The following is a 16777-nucleotide window of genomic DNA, read 5'->3' on the forward strand; positions in this document are numbered from 1 at the left end:
GAGGGGGACGTCGGCTCGCCGGCAGCGGACGAGGCGAGGGGCGAGGCCGGCGCAGGAGGCGGCGCCGCTGGGGCGACGGGCCCGTCGCCAGAGCCAGCGAGCGCGGGGGGCTCCATCCCCCCTCCGTTCTCGCATGCAATGTTCACGGGGGGTGTATTTTACCGCCGTACGTCCAGTAATATATTTACAACGGTAACTGTCTAGTACGGGTGGAAAATGTAAGCGCGTGAACGAACTGTCTACGGGGTCATACACACCTTTGGCTGTAGTATACGCGCACTAGCTAGCTAGCTAGCTAGCGGATGTATATACTCCCTCTATTCCAAATTACTCGTCGTGGTTTAGTTTAATCCGATCCAAATTACTTGTTGTGGTTTTAGTTCAAATTTAAACTAAAACCACCACGAGTAATTTGGAATGGAGGGAGTACGTGTGTATGGTTTTTGCAGATCTCTGCATGATTCTCCTAGGTGGTCTTGAAGAACAATTCTCCTAGATGGTCCCGGGAGATGTCTGGTGCGTCCCGGGCGGCACCCGCGGCGTCCGCCGCGATCCGACCGGCGGGGTGCATTGACAGCGGAGGTAGGCAGATCGGTGGCCGGTTGTGGATCCTCGCGGGGTCGGATGAGGACGACGACGATGACGATCTCACTGGCGAGGCGCCGGAGGATTACTCGCCCACGCCGTCAGATGTGATATGCGAGGCATTTAACCCAGGGTATTCGGAGGAGGAGGTGGCCACGATCGTTGATGGGGTCATGCCGCTGGACGATCCGACACGACAAGGGCTGCATTCTGAAGAGAGAGTGGAGGTGGTACGCCGGATCATCCACCGGAGGACGGCGGCGGCGGCCACGGGTCGGTCATGGAAAGGCCCCCTTCCGAAGGTATGTCTCAAACCCATTACATTAGCTGATTTTTTCAATTCGGATTTGTGGACTCGCGTAGTACGTAAGAAGAAGAAGGGGAAGGGCGGGATCAACGTGCCGCCGCTGGCGCCGGTGACCACCTCCGTGGCTGAGATCCGGGTGGCGAGAGCAGCGCGTTTGAACATGATCTTGGGCCAGCTTGGGCCGGAGTTGGAGCAGGCTGGTTCTGGACGGGTGGCCCAACATGGGGATGCAGAGGTTGGGCCGACTGCAGCCGCAATTGCTGGGTATGAGGCCGAGGCAATTAGCGATGCGGGTACTATTGATCGCGTCGAGTGCGTAGCGACGAGTCTACGTGATTCTTCGCTGCCGCCGACTAGGTTTCTTCCTTTTGCCACGCCTAGTTTTCCTTCCTGTGGGATTGGCCGGGCGGTGTGCATTCCTCCTCTTGGCATGGCGGGGGGTCGTGGTGTCGGCCTTCCTGGCCCGAGGCCCTCGGGGGCTACCGCGGTTGCGCAGGCCGGGCGAGGTGCAACCCCACCTGCGGGTTAGCGACCTCCGGTGCCGGCTGGATCGATCAGCCTGGGCGCTGGGGTCGCGCCAGGCCAGCGCCCGACAGGGTTTGGGACAGGGCCGCGTCCGGCGCCGGGAGGGTCTACTTCGACGGGACCGCGACCGGCAGCGGGCGGGACTGCTCCGTCGGGGCCGCAACCGGCGGCGCCCCCTCAGGACGGCTATGGAGGGTCAGGGAGCTGCACCGGTTGGGCAGCGACCACCTGCGCCCTGCGCTGCTGTCGGCATGCAACACAAGCAGCCTCCAGCGCAAGGGCAACAGCCAAGGGAACCGCCCCCTCATGTGGCCGCTAGGCCACCTCAGATACGTTCCGGGCCGGTGTAGACCGCGACGACGCAACAAAGGGGAGGTGCTGGCCCGGGACTCAACCGTGCTCATACTGCGGCACCCCGGGGTTAGTGGGGCGATGATGGCATCGACGCGTATGGCAAGAGTCAGCATTGCGGCTCTTCCTCGGCCAGTGGTGGGCGAGGCTATGCCTGAGAGAGTGATGGTACGGTTGAAAGACCGTTTCTTGGACCTCCAGGTGGCTTCATCGAGGGCGCTTCTGGCCCGGATCGCCGGCCAAGAGGTGGTTTCCGAGGACATCGTGTTGGTCGGGGTGGGAGGAACCAGTTCCGACAACCTCCTCCATCGACGGTCATGGCGGAGCCCACGGCCTCTTCTGAGATGACTGAGACTGGACAGACGACTGTTCTGTCCGGTCAGGCTATGGAGGTGGTGACGGCGCTGGCCGCTGCTGAGATTCCGGTGTCTGAGCCAGTAGTGGCGACTGCTTCTCATGCTGCTGATGAGTCTGAGGGTGAAAGAGCTTCTAAGTGGCTCGGAAAAAAGAAAAGATGATGTGTTATCGGTGTGGTGAGCGAGGCCATTTTATTGTTGAGTGTGTTACTCAGCTTTGTGACACCTGCCTCAGACCAGCGCACGACACGGGAGAGTGCCCGATACTGAGAGATCAGATGCCGAGTATCATGATTTATGGTGTCGGTTGTGCCGAGCTGATGTTCTTTGAGTCTCCCTGTGCGAAGGAGGTCCCTGAGGAGGCTCAGAGCTTGACTATGGGTGTGGTCAAAGTCACGAAAGGTGAAGTTTCTGAGGCTCAGATAATTAAGCGACTCAGGGAGTTAGCTCCGGGGGACTTTCAGTGGGAGCTTATTCGCCTTGAGGACAACAGCTATAAGGTTGAGTTTCCGACTTCAGAGGACTTGGAGCGTCTTCTCAGTTTTGGGCTATGCAGAGTTCCCGGAACTGAGTGCATTCTTGAATTTCTTGAGTGGAAGAAGGTGGAGCCGCAGGGAATGCCACTCACTCAGGTTTGGTTGAGGTTCTTGGGAGTCCCATCTAAGTTGATTTGGGATGTTCGGGTTGCTGCAAGTTTGGGGATTCTGGTTGGCAGACTTGAGAGAGTTGATATGCCCTTTACACGGACCAATGGGGTGGCTAGGGTGTTGGTGAGTGTGTTGGATATAGAGTTCGTTCCTGATGTCGTCAAGTGGACGCATAAGGGCCTCGTGTATAACATTGATATTGAGTTTGAGGATTCTAAGTTCTTCGCTGAGGCTTTGGCTGGGATGGATGTGGACAGGCATGATAAGAACGATGGCTCTGGTAACTCGGAGGCTCGACAAGGGGATGATGGGCATGAGTTGCCCAATGGCCCGGGTGCTAACCCTCAGACGCCCGGAAATGGAGTGGCTCCTTCTATGACTGTACCTATGAGTACCTTGAGATTCGGTTCTTTTCCGGCTGCTTCCGCGCCACCCAGGTTGTGGAGCGACAGGGTTGATTCTGAGGATATGTTTGAGCACACGTTGCCTTCTCTGGACTTTGCTGAGGCTATGGGCTCTCCGGTTGGGAGGGACGATCTTCAGTAGGTGACCTCCCCCACTGCTACTGGCTCGCTGCTTGGGAGGACTCCGTCAGGACTGACCACTGTGGTGGCGGCGTCGCCCTGTGGTGATGGGTCTGCTCTGGGAGGGGGGCTCGAGTCCGACTGTCGGGTTGGGTGGGGCGCGGGGGCAGGCGGCCCCCGCCCTCTCTCCTCTGCGTAGGGCGCCTGGTGTGGAGTTTGGGCAGGCGGTCCAGCCCCCACTGGCCCCGAGCTCTCCGACGGGGGGTGGCGGCTCTCCGACTGCTTTTACTGGGTCGTCCATTGGAGGTGGGGCAGGTGGCCTTACCACCAACGGAGCAACCAGAGAGGCGGTCATCGCTTTTGGTGGCATACCGGATCCTGTGTCTGAGGACAGACGGATGAGCTGTCGCCTTCAGGACAAGGCGGATGTTGATGATATACAGCTGAGGTGCGCCATGCGGGCGGCCAAGCTTCATGACATGGAGGTCACTACTGGTATGTCAGTCAATATGTCCAATTCTATTTTGCATTTTTCTAATGATGAGATCATCCACAATGCAAATGAGTTAGGAGTTTCACTGGGTAGTAATGATAGTGAAATTTCAAAATCTGTTAATGACATTCTCGACCTAGAAGCGTGTAAGTGCATCTAGTGCCACCCTAGTTGGTTTTGGAGTATTGACGACAAACCTAGTTGAGGGACTAATGTGTTTGTGAGAATTGCAGGATAACACAGGTATAAGTCCCTCATTGATTCGGTTTTCCTATCAGAGATGACCCCTAAAAATGTATGAAGACATTGAAGTCAAAGGTGGTATGTGAAGACATTCACATTGAAGACTATGACAAGAGAAGACATCGCATGAAGACTATGGAGCGCGAAGACTTAGATCTTTCGTAGTTCTTTTTCTTCTTTGTTGAGTCATAGGAACCACCGTACTGTTAAGTGGGGTCCAAGAAAACCAGTCAGAATGACTGAAGTGATGCTTAACCAAAATCCTATGTCTTCGAGTGAAGACTATGAGAGCGAATCTTGTTCAGAGTTGGACAAGTCAGCTTTGCTTGTAGCCCAAGTAAAGTTGCCGTGTGTGTTTGAAATCTGACCGTTGGAACACGTGTCAGTTCCTTAGTGACCCAGGGTCATTTCGGACAAATCAGGTCGGGTTGCCTAGTGGCTATAAATAGCCCACCCCCTACAACCATAAACGGTTGGCTGCTCAGAGTTAAAGTACGGCTTTTGTCGTTTGAGAGCAACCCACCTTGAAGCCTTTGAGAGAGAATTCCTTGAGAGGATAAAGCCCTAACCACCCAGAGCCAAAGAGTGTTAGGAATCACTTAAGTCTTCTTGTCTGTGTGATCTGAAGACTTATTACACTTGAGGACTATGAATCATCCAGCCGGTTAGGCATCGCGTTCTGAGCATCCAAGAGTCATTGTGGATCGCCAATGAACGAAGTCTGTGAAGGTTTGGAAGTTTACCTTGAAGACTTACCAGAGTGATTGGGCAAGGTCTGTGTGACCTTAGCTCAAGGGGAATACGGAGAGGACTAAGTGTTCTGAGCTGTGTGCTCAGGACTAAGTGTCCGGGACTGATTGTCCTCAGGTTTAAATACCTATCCGCCCTAACCAGAGGTACAACTGTCACAGCAGTTGGAACTGGTCTACCAAACCTTTGTCTTCGTCACGCACACTGGTTCTATCCTTCTCATCACTTTATTTACGGTTGGCTCTTGTAAAGTCAGTGTCTATTTGCTTTATCTATTTGTCTTCACTGTGTACCTAGCTACTATTAGTCAGTGTGGTTTCACTTTATTGAATGCTTGACTATTGTCTATCTAGTGTAGTCTATCTTCCGCTGCATGATGATAGGTTTATTTCTATCGTTTGTCTTCGAAACTCACATGTTTTGAAGACTTTCATAAAAATCGCCTATTCACCCCCTCTAGTCGATATAACACTCTTTCAATTGGTATCAGAGCCTGGTACTCCCTTGTTCTGTGTGATTTTGGTTTAACTGCCTGGAGTTTCAGTTATGTCGACCACAGGTATGAAGACTGTGTCATGCCCCATCTTTGACGGTCACGAGTATCCCAAGTGGAAGGCCATGATGAAGAAGCGCCTCATGGCAACAAACAGCAAGCTGTGGACCGTCACTGAGATTGGTTTGACCGATCTGTGCAAAATGGCGGAAGCTGATGACATTCGCAAGTACACTCTTCTCAACCTCACGGCGAAGGACATCATCTGCTCCTGTCTATCTTAGAATCAGTTTAGGAATGTCATGCATCTCGATCATGCAAAGCTCATCTGGGACCGTCTCTCTGAGGTCTATGAGGGTCATCGAACTCATCATGATCCTCGATTCGAGGACTTCAAGGAGTCACTCAAAGCGATGACTTTCGAACCAGAATCATCATCTTATGCATCATGCCTTATGGCAAATGATGCTAAGGTAATTGAATGCTATCTATCTGAATCCAGTGATGATGAATCTGGTGATGAATTTGGACCCAGCTATGCAAAACTTACTTCCCTTGTCACTAAACAACAGAAAGCTATGGAACATATTCAAAAACTGTTAGACAAAAGCGATGACCTGTTGGACGCTGAAATGACTCGATCTCAGTCCTTAATTGAAGACATAAAAAATCTTCATATTAAGTATGAGGAACTTGAAAGTCGTCATGAAACGCTCTCAACAACTCATGAAGAACTCGAGAAATTGAGAGCGGATCATGAAGATCTTCAAAAGGAAAACGAGTCACTTCGCGCCGAACAGATCAGTTCCGCTCAGGAAGAATTTGAACCACCATGTCTTAAATGCATTGAGCGTGATAACACTACTTCTGTTGTCGAATGCTCTACTGCTGCTACTGTTGCAATATCTTTAACTATTGATGTGGAAACTAACCTCTCTGCTGAGGACACCACTGCCATTGCTGATGAGAATGCTAGGTTGAAGACACTGCTTGAAACAGGGATGTACAAAAGTCTCAAAGGGCATTAGACACTTTGTGATGTCCTCAAAAGGCAGATCCTGAACCGAAACCCTAGGAAAGAGGGTGTTGGGTTCGTAAGGAAACTGAATGCTGATGGCTCTTACTGGAAACCTGAGCAGTACCCCAAAACCACATGGGTTGCTGCAAAGGAACCTTCAGCAGATCCATTCACTCTATCTGGCTTCACTTGTGCTAACCCCATTGTTATTGATGAATCCTTTGATGCAAACTATAAACTGTTTAAGAATCAGAATGGCGAAGTGTTTGCCAGGTACATTGGTACTAACTGCAGGAATGGACCGCCTATGAAGAAGATCTGGGTGCCCAAAAGGTGTTTGGAGAATCTTCATGTGAATGTCATCATGACACCACAGGTGAAGAAGACAAACCCCAGACCACAGGCTTCATACGGTCCAAAGGCTTCATACAGACAGAGGACTCACCGAAGTCAAACTAACGCAAATGTTTTGCAGGAAAGCCACACTCAGGCCTATGAATATGAGCGCGGTCCTTTAAACCGCCATGTTCATAAGACCAAGAACTATTCTGCTTATTCTTATGAGTACTATTGTCCACCTGCAAGACTTTTTGCTAGGGCTCCAAAGCCAAAGTTCTCAGATGCTGCACTTAGACTCATTGCTTCGAAGCCACCCCTGAAGATGTGGGTGGCTAAGAAAGCTTAACTCTCTTTTGCAGGGAAAGGTCTCCAGCCGAAAACCAAAATCGTCCGACACTATTGCTGGGGACCTTAAACATCTCGTAGGGTGCAAGATCAAATGCCCAAATGGTCTTACTATGTACTTTGTTTCTAAATCACTTGCAACTTGCCCTATCAGTCCTAATCTCGACCTAAGCTTTAATAATCCACTGGTTCGTCAAATGTTTTTGCTTCACAATTCTCTTCGTGAAGCCTATCCCCCTAACTGCACTGTAGGGTACGACACCAGCTGCTTCAGAATGGATTATTGATAGTGGGTGTACAAATCACATGACTGGCAAGCGAAGCCTTCTCATGGACTCAACTTTACGTCCATCAGACAAAAGTCACATCACATTTGCTGACACTGGTAAAAGCAAGGTATTGGGTCTAGGTAGAGTTGCAATCTCAAAGGATCAACACATGGATAAAGTCATGCTTGTTGAATCCCTTGGTTTCAACTTAATGTCTGTCTCAATGCTTTGTGATTTAAACACGATTGTGATGTTCGGAAAATATCGTTGCCTTGTACTAATGGAATCTGACAAGTCTCTAGTGTTAGGGTATCAAAAAGATGATTTGTATGTGGTAGATTTCTCAGCAGGACCACAACTTGCAGTATGTCTTCTAGCAAAAGCTTCTGAGTGCTGGCTCTGGCATCGAAGGCTAGGCCATGCTGGCATGAGGAACCTCCACACCCTTGCAAGGAAGAATCATGTCATAGGCATCGAGGGCGTCAAGTTCAAGAAGGATCACTTATGCGGTGCCTGTGAAGCAGGAAAGATGACAAGGGCCAAGCATCCCTCGAAGACAATCATGACAACGACTCAACCCTTCGAACTGCTACACATGGATATTTTTGGTCCCACTCATTACTCAACTCTTACTACTACTGCTTGTCTCTATGGCTTTGTCATTTTTGATGATTATTCAAGATATACTTGGGTGCATATAATCCTTTACAAGACTGAAGTGCAGGATGTCTTCAAACGCTTCGCCAATCGAGCAATGAACAACTATGGCGCCAAGATAAAGCACATCAGAAGTGACAATGGCACTGAATTCAAGAACACTGGCCTTGATACATATCTTGATACTTTGGGCATCACACATGAATTCTCAGCTCCGTACACGCCACAGCAGAATGGCGTCGTCGAACGCAAGAACAGAACACTTATTGAGATGGCTCGGACGATGCTTGATGAATATAAGACTCCAAGAAAATTCTGGCCTGAAGCCATTGACACTGCATGCCACACCATCAACCGTGTTTATCTTCACAAGCTTCTGAACAAGACATCCTATCAGCTCCTTACTGGCAAGAAGCCAAATGTCAGCTACTTCAGAGTATTTGGCGCCAAGTGCTGGATCAAGGATCCACATCACACGTCAAAATTTGCACCAAAAGAACATGAGGGTTTTATGCTTGGATATGGAAAGGATTCGCACTCCTACAGAGTCTTTAATCTCTTTCATTACAAAGTGATTGAAACAGTGGATATGCGGTTCGATGAAACTAACGGCTCACAAAGAGAGCAGCTGCCAAATGTGCTAGATGAAGTTCCATCTAGTGAATCAATTAAACTTATGGGAACTGGAGAAATCATACCTTCTGAAGCTCAACCCGAAGAAGAACTCATCATCTCCGCACCTGATCAACCTGAAGATAATGCTCAGCCTGAAGACAATCCCTCTAACAATGACAATGATCAGCAAGAGCAAAATCTTCGTCCTGTACATCCTCGTGTTGCAAATGAAGTGCAGATTGAGAGAATAATCGATAGCATCAATGCACCAGGTCCACTCACTCGTTCAAGGGCAACTCAGCTAGCAAATTTCTGTGGGCACTTCACATTCATCTCAATAACAGAACCCAAGAAAGTTTAAGAAGCCTTCATGGAACCTGAATGGATTCAAGCTATGCAAGAAGAGCTTCAACAGTTTGAGCTGAATAATGTATGGGAACTGGTTAAGCATCCTGATCCTCGGAAGCACAATATAATAGGCACCAAAAGGATATATCGCAACAAGCAAGATGAGCATGGTCAAGTTGTCAGAAACAAAGCTCATCTCGTTGCTCAAGGATACACTCAAGTTGAAGGGATTGACTTCGATGAAACATTTGCTCATGTGGCTAGACTTGAAGCCATACACATACTGCTGGCCTACGCAAATCATCATAACATACTTCTGTATCAAATGGATGTGAAGAGCGCTTTTATCAATGGTAAGATTGAAGAAGAAGTATATGTTGCACAACCACCTGGCTTTGAAGATCCAAAACATCCTGACATGGTATACAAGCTCAACAAGGCACTGTATGGCCTCAAACAAGCCCCTCGGGCTTGGTATGACACACTCAAAGACTTCCTGAAGAGCAAAGACTTCAAATCTGGTTCCCTCGACCCCACTCTCTTCACGAAGACATATAGTAGTGAACTGTTTGTGTGCCAAATATATGTGGATGACATTATCTTCGGCTGCACCAATCAGAAATAGAGTGAAGAGTTTGGATATATGATGCAAGAGCAGTATCAGATGTCCATGATGGGTGAGCTGAAGTTCTTCCTTAGTCTTCAAATATGTCGGCAACGCAACGGCATCTTTATATCTCAAGAGAAGTATCTCAAAGATTGCCTGAAGAAGTTTGGTATGCAAGACTGCAAAGGTTTCACGACGCCAATGCCAGCCAAACATCATCTGGGTCCCGACGACAATGGTAAAGAGTTTGATCAAAAGGTATACCGCTCCATGATTGGTTCCTTACTTTATCTATGTGCATCTAGGCCAGATATTATGCTTAGTGTTTGCATGTGTGCTCGATTCCAAGCGGCACCAAAGGAATCGCATCACTTAGCTGTGAAGCGAATTCTTCGATATTTGGCTTACACCCCAACTCTAGGATTATGGTATCCAAAGGGCTCAGAGTTTGATCTGGTTGGTTTCTCGGATGCTGATTATGCTGGTGACAAGGTGGATCGCAAGTCTACATCAGGCACATGTCATTTTCTAGGACGATCACTTGTATGTTGGTCTTCAAAGAAGCAGAACTGTGTATCTCTCTCCATTGCTGAATCTAAATACATTGCTGCTGGATCTTGCTGCGCTCAGCTTCTGTGGATGAAGAAAACCCTCAAAGACTATGACATTCATTTGAAGCAAGTGCCACTCTACTGCAACAACGAAAGTGCCATCAAGATTTCCAACAACCCAGTTCAGCACTCGAAGACAAAGCACATTGAAATTCGTCATCACTTTCTCAGAGATCATGTTGTGAAGGAAGATATTGATATCATACACATCAACACTGAAAAACAATTGGCAGATATCTTCACCAAGCCCTTGGATGAGAAGAGATTTTGCAAGTTACGATGTGAGCTAAATATCTTGGAATCCTCAAATGTCCTGTGATCAGGCACACATCCTAACACTTATGCATATTGATGACTTAGATGTGCAACACACGAAGTAAAGTATATCTTCAATCAATGAAGACATACATTCTAAGTGTGAATACATTAATTTGGAATTTGACTTCGGAGCACCACGATAATTGTGCGTCGTGTCTGGGTCTAATACTTCCTATACGGTGGGTAACGCCACCACCAAATTCTTCTGTTTGAAGTGTTTTACCCATGGCATTACATTTGCTATGTCTTCACATTTTGTTTGTCTTCATTCTCAACTTGTCCTCATGATTATCTTCACTATGTTTATTTGATTGTCTTTTTCACACATATATATATATATATACATAGTGTTTTGTCCTCTACAGCATTCACTTATAGCTATGTCTTCTTGTTGAATGTTTTGAACTAAGTGAATGTGATCGGACCCTAACCTCTCTATGCTTTCTATCTCAAACTCTGTCTCTCCAAATCATATGCATTCTATTGAAACTGTCGAATGTCTTCTCTGCGTCCTTGTCAGCAGAAGATACAGAGACAAACATTAAGTCCGTTTTCAATGCCAATTCCTTCACCTGAAACCCGGAGAAGTGGGAACAACCACCCGACAATCCAGGCGTGCGTGGGAACGTGGAACAACCTCCGATAGGTTGCATGATGGCCACGTGTTCTCCAGATGTGAATCGCCAGGGGAACCTGTGTAATAACGTTGTGCCGTCCCTGTCCCTATAAATACACGCCTCACCACTGTCATTATCCTTCTTCCACTCTCGCACGAACCCTAGCGCCACCGCTAGCCCTCGACGACGCCGGCGACGAAGCGCTTAGCTGCCGCAACCTCTCCGCCGCCGTCTTCACGCCGGTCGCGGACATCGTCTTCTCCGCCGTCGCCGTAGGTGTCCTCCGTCGCCAAGTTAGGGCATGGACGATCGAACTGCTCGGCCTCCTCTTCCACTCCGTCTAGCAGTTTCTTGTGTGGTAAATAAAACTTCCTTTTTACGGCCTCTTTGATCCTATAGATTCGTCACTTTCTACCACAAGCAGTTTCTGTTCACACAAGTTGGATCCACTTCATACTACATCTCATATTATGCCTAGTATTTTCACTTATGCTTCACAAAGTAGTTAGATTCCTCACTTGTACTGATCTGTGGATTCGTACAAATCTAGAACCAACTCCTTATCTATGAGTGAATGTCTTCGCACGATGAGGTCAATGTCTTCTAAACTGATTTATCTTCAAAATCTTCTGAGAATGCATATGACATCTTCCCCTTCCCTCGCACCTTAATGCTGTCACAGGTACATGTCCGTGGGAGAATCCCTTGGTTCTCATAGTCTGCATTCATTTGCAGAATTCTTACAGCATCACATAAATTCTCCTGAAGCCAGTTCCTGTTTGTCCAGCAAGAGAAAGCCCTTGAAGCCTTTGAACGTATTGAAGCCATTCAGTTTAAAGTTCATGGCTGCAGAGAAATCAGGAAGGAAGGGTGGCAGAAAGCGTCGAGGTGAGACATCAAGAGATCTGGCCGATGACCTCTCAGAACTATACAAGACAGATCCACAAGAGGATTACAATCAGCGCAAGACATGAATCCAATGGATTCGATGATATTGGGCAGAACAGTGGTTCAAGTACAGATTTGTGACAAAGGAATATGCTAAAAAGAATGCCATCAAGCGACCATGGGGAGACATCCTATACAAAAATCTTCAACCCAGGTCCAGAGATGAAGCCATTGAACAAGGCTTCTATCCCTGCATGGTCCATGGACCACAGCCTGCGGATGCTGACCCATCATCACTGCTCTGGTGTCGTGACGACAATCTGTTCAAGCGCAACTTCCAGTTTGCCCAGAATTCGGCGAAGCAGAACAAGAAGTTATTGGGACTAGACTTCAACCCTGGTCCCTCTGCTCCCCGTGCAGATGGCACCCGCGATGCCGAACCCAATGTTGTCGGTCTGTTCTACAACCTGGATGGCCTCATCACTCACATCTCTGTTCAAGGTGCCAAAGTGGACCATTCTGATGATGATGCTGACACTGATGAAGCCCCAGCTCCTACTCCAAAGCCGTAGAAGTCAAAGCTGCCTAAAGCTTCAAAGCCTGCCTCAGCACCAAAAATCTCACAGGCGAAGCCACTGGCTACTGCACCTCCCGAAGACAGTGTGCAGTCTGAAGATCTGTCACGCATCTCCAAGCCCCCGAGAGTCAAGATGCCTCTACCACATACCAGCCAAGAACTGACTGCTGCTGCTATTCTGCACAACGATACCATTGATCTATTCAGTGATGAAGATCTTGCAGATGACGCTCTTGAGCAACTGATCAAGAGCAAAGAAGAAGCATAAATCTTCAACAATTTGCCTCTCTTTGACGTGGCAATCATCCACGACTTCATCGATGAGTGGTTTGACACGCCCAACCTTAGCTTTGAAGATCTGCAACTTCCCATTGGCCTCAGTGTCGCCTTCCATGGCGCCATTGCTTCAGAGTTAGCTATAGCCCATCGCATCGTTGAACTGAAGCAGAAGATTGACTTTGAGAAAGCTCAGTTCAAGAAGCATATGGCCAAGCTCAGTGTGCAAGAGGTCAAGAACTTCAAGATCATGCTGCACGAGCTCAAAGAAGCCTTTCTCAAGAAGCGTGAAGAAGCTCAAGGTTCTCGTGAGCGCATGAAGATCCTGGCTGACAAGTGTGTGCAAGCCTACAATGAGGCTGAGAAGCGCAAGGCTCTTGGGTGTCCTGGCAGTGACCCCAGGATGGCTGCAAAGCAACAGAAGAAGAAGCCCGCTATGGCCGAACCCGACGCACCAAGGCAGGAAGCACATCCCATTGTCTTCCCAACCAGCATGACTGGCTCGAAGCCAAAGGCCAGGTCTACCGCTTCAGACCTGAAGAAGACGAGGACAGCCGAGGCTGAAGCCAGAAAGAGGAAACATCATGAAGCCTCTGCTGTTGCTCCCTCCAAAAAGAAGCGCAAGACCAAGAGGGAACGGACTGCTCCCAAAGAGCCCTTAATTGTTGAACCTATCTCCATGATTCGTCCTGCCACTGAACATCAAGAGCGCCAACTGACTGTCCATGAGCCTGCTTTCACAGAGGCTCATGAAGCTGAAGACATACCAGCAGCTGATCCCATCGCTGCTGAAGACATTGGTCATCATGACCATGTTGAAGATGATGTAGTTCTTCCTCAGATCGAGCACCAACTGGTATCATTGCCTGTGCTTACGCATATCAAACTCAACAGCATTGGTCGTCCTCTGACGCCAATTGCTCAAGGTGCAACATGGGCTGATCACCCACAACAACAACAAGTCACACCACCCCGGCAAGAAGAAGAAGATGAATTTGAGGCCCAGCCAACTCCATCTCCAAAGGCGTCGCCTGTGTTACGCAGGCTTCGCAAAGGACCAAGGTCTCAAGTCTTCGAGTCTGAAGCTAAAACTGCTGAAGATATTCCGGCTGCATCAGCCGATGGCACCCAAGAAGAAGAATGTGTTCCTACTCCCCCAACTACTGAAGAAGCTGTTCTCGAGGAGAACGTGTTTGTGCCCGAACCTCCAGCTCATCAAGTGGAGGTAGAAAATCTTGAGGCTGCCACCACCAACACCAATGAAGCCACTGATGTTGTCATGGCTGAAGCAAATGTGGAGCCTGCACCAACCCAAGAACCAGAAGTCAGCGAAGCCAATGATACTACTGCCTCTGTTCCTGCGCCTGCTGCTGGCCCTCAGTTTGACTATCATATTGAGCATAGGCCTCAGGTACAGAAGCCAATGCCAAGGTTGCCCAGGTTTCCAGGTCCTGCAACAGCACCTGGATCCTTCAATGTCAACGGCTTCAAAGCAGATAACACCTTCTTCAATAGCTCCAAGAACCCCTACTCAAGGGAACAAATATCTTCTGATCGGTTCTGGAGCTATCCGCAGCGAAGCTATTACTCCTGCATTCTGTATAATCAAGGTCGCATCTTCCCACATATGCGTCTTGACACCGAAGCAATAACTGGTCTGCCCTGTCTGGAAGAAACTCTGGATTTCTTCAAAGAGGTTGGATTGTTGCCCTTCATCAACGACCAAGAGCACTGGAATGAAGAGTTGCTGCTCCAATTTTATGCCACACTTGACATACGTGGTTACAACAGAGATCCGAAGACTTGGGTCCTGGAGTGGATGACAGGACATGTTCATCACGAAGCCAAAGCCTTTGATATCATTGAGCTCACTGGTCTGCCCACTCCTGGAGATCTCTATGAACCTGGATGTCAACTTCACAGTGAAGCTATGGAAAGCATCTTTCAGAGGCCTGAACCGAACATGAGTCAGATGCTCAGTATGATGAAGCCTTTGCCACAAGATGCTGCATATCCTAAGGAGTTCTTTGTTGAATACCTTGAGTATCTGCCAAGGACTATCTATCACATTATAAGGCGAACTCTCTGGCCCATCAAAGGACATTCTCCACATGCAAAGCTGGAAGGTGCAATGAAGACTTTGGTATTCTATATTCTTCATGGCAAATGCTTCAATGCACAAGATGATATGGGCACGACAGAGGAGGTGAAGCCCAATTTCAGGACTCCACCAAGCTAGGCGTGTCGTTGTTATTTTTAATGATTAGATTTTTAATAACTGTGAGTTTTGGCCTGGTTTTGGGCCTGTCCAACCAAGTCGGGTCAAGGCCCATTAGGCTGGGCGCCTCACCCCTCCATATAAGGAGCTGGGGCGCATTAGGTTTAGGGGGTTCAGAATTTTAGTCTAAAACTATCGAGTTGTGTTTCCTCGGTGAAGCATCCCTCCGGGGACGGTGATGCCGTTTATCTAATAAAGATTGCTGCGGAGGTTCTTGTGTTCATCAAGGATTATCGTGCTTTGGTTTGAGGCGTGGTGATCTTCATCACGTTACTTGCTGGATTTGTTTCCTCATCTTCAGGTTACGTGGATTACTCCCGTGATTAGAAGTTTTTCTATTTTATTGTCTTGCGGTGAAAGATCGGGCAAAAAAACTATAGGATCATCACGTTGATCCTTATTATGTGGTATCAGATTACTGGGTTTCTCACCGCGAGTTCATCCTGTTGAGATTGCACTGCCGCCAGTCTGTTCTGCGGAGAGTTCTCGTGGATCACGGTGCAATTTGTTGTTCGGCGAGGAGATTAGTGGCGGCAAATTCGCGAGGGCCGAGCACGCTTGGATCTGTGTCTCGGCGGAGAGTTCGTCTTCCAGTCAGATCAAACTGACGGCGTCGGTGCTATCAGTTTTCCTTGCGATCTCGGCGAGGTTTGGTCGCTCAGATAGGAAGGAAGCGCTGTTTTCAGTTGACTCCGGATTTTCAGGAAGGAGAGCGATTTGGTTGGTACGTGATGGAGTACTAGTTTGTTTTGGAGTTTTGTGATCAGCTTGCCGGATTTTTAAATTAGTTAAATCCTAATTAGTTAAGGCAGGAGAGAGAAGATTCTCTTGTTTCAGTCCGTTTGGAAACCAACTCTCGGTAGAGTCGAGCTCGTGGTAAAAAAAAACTGCGATTTTATTATCTGTTCGCAGGATCGGGAAGATGGCTTCCACATGGTTTTCTCGGCTGGATGAGAATTCTAAGGAACGTGCTCGGACTGAGATAGCTGATATACAAAAGATCATTAAAGAGATGCGGGCGGAATTAAAAAAGCCCACTACAGTTTTTCCAGCGTATACTGTGCAGCATTCCGTGAAGGTAATTTCCAAGGACACATCCATGGTGAAGATAGATGATGTTAATGACGACAATGAGGCAAAGACAACACGTACTGGTTCTAAGGAGGACAAGGCTGATGTTGACACGATTTTGGTGGACGATGTTGTACCATTGAGTGGGCTGAATATGCAACTCAAGAGGGTACATGATGAAGCTTGCAAAACAGTTGAAAAGGGTCAGCGGTGGAGTTTATTTCAGACTCAGTGTATGATTAAAGGCAAAGCATGCAAGTTGATGATTGATGGTGGTAGCTGTACTAATGGCATAAGCAAGGCAATGGTGGCATCATTGGGGTTGTCCGCATGGCGTATTCCTAAACCTAAGCATCTTGAGTGGTTGAATAGCTGCGGTATGCTGAAGGTTACTCATAAAGTGCGTGTGCCATTTACAGTTGGTGACTATGTTGATGTGGTAGAATGTGATGTGTTGCCATTGGAGGTGTGTGGGCTGTTACTTGGACGTCCATGGCAGTATGATCGCAATGTTACACATACTGGGAGAGCAAATACATATTCTTTTATGCATGATGGCAAACAACAGACTTTGAAGCCTATGAAGGATGATCAAATAAAGTCTAATGTGGAGCTGGTGGTACATAAGGAGAGGTTGCGCAAGGCTAAGCCGACAAGTTTAGCTAAGCT

This window comes from Triticum dicoccoides, chromosome 1A (genome assembly GCF_002162155.2).
Source record: "Triticum dicoccoides isolate Atlit2015 ecotype Zavitan chromosome 1A, WEW_v2.0, whole genome shotgun sequence".
Taxonomy (NCBI): Eukaryota; Viridiplantae; Streptophyta; class Magnoliopsida; order Poales; family Poaceae; genus Triticum; species Triticum dicoccoides.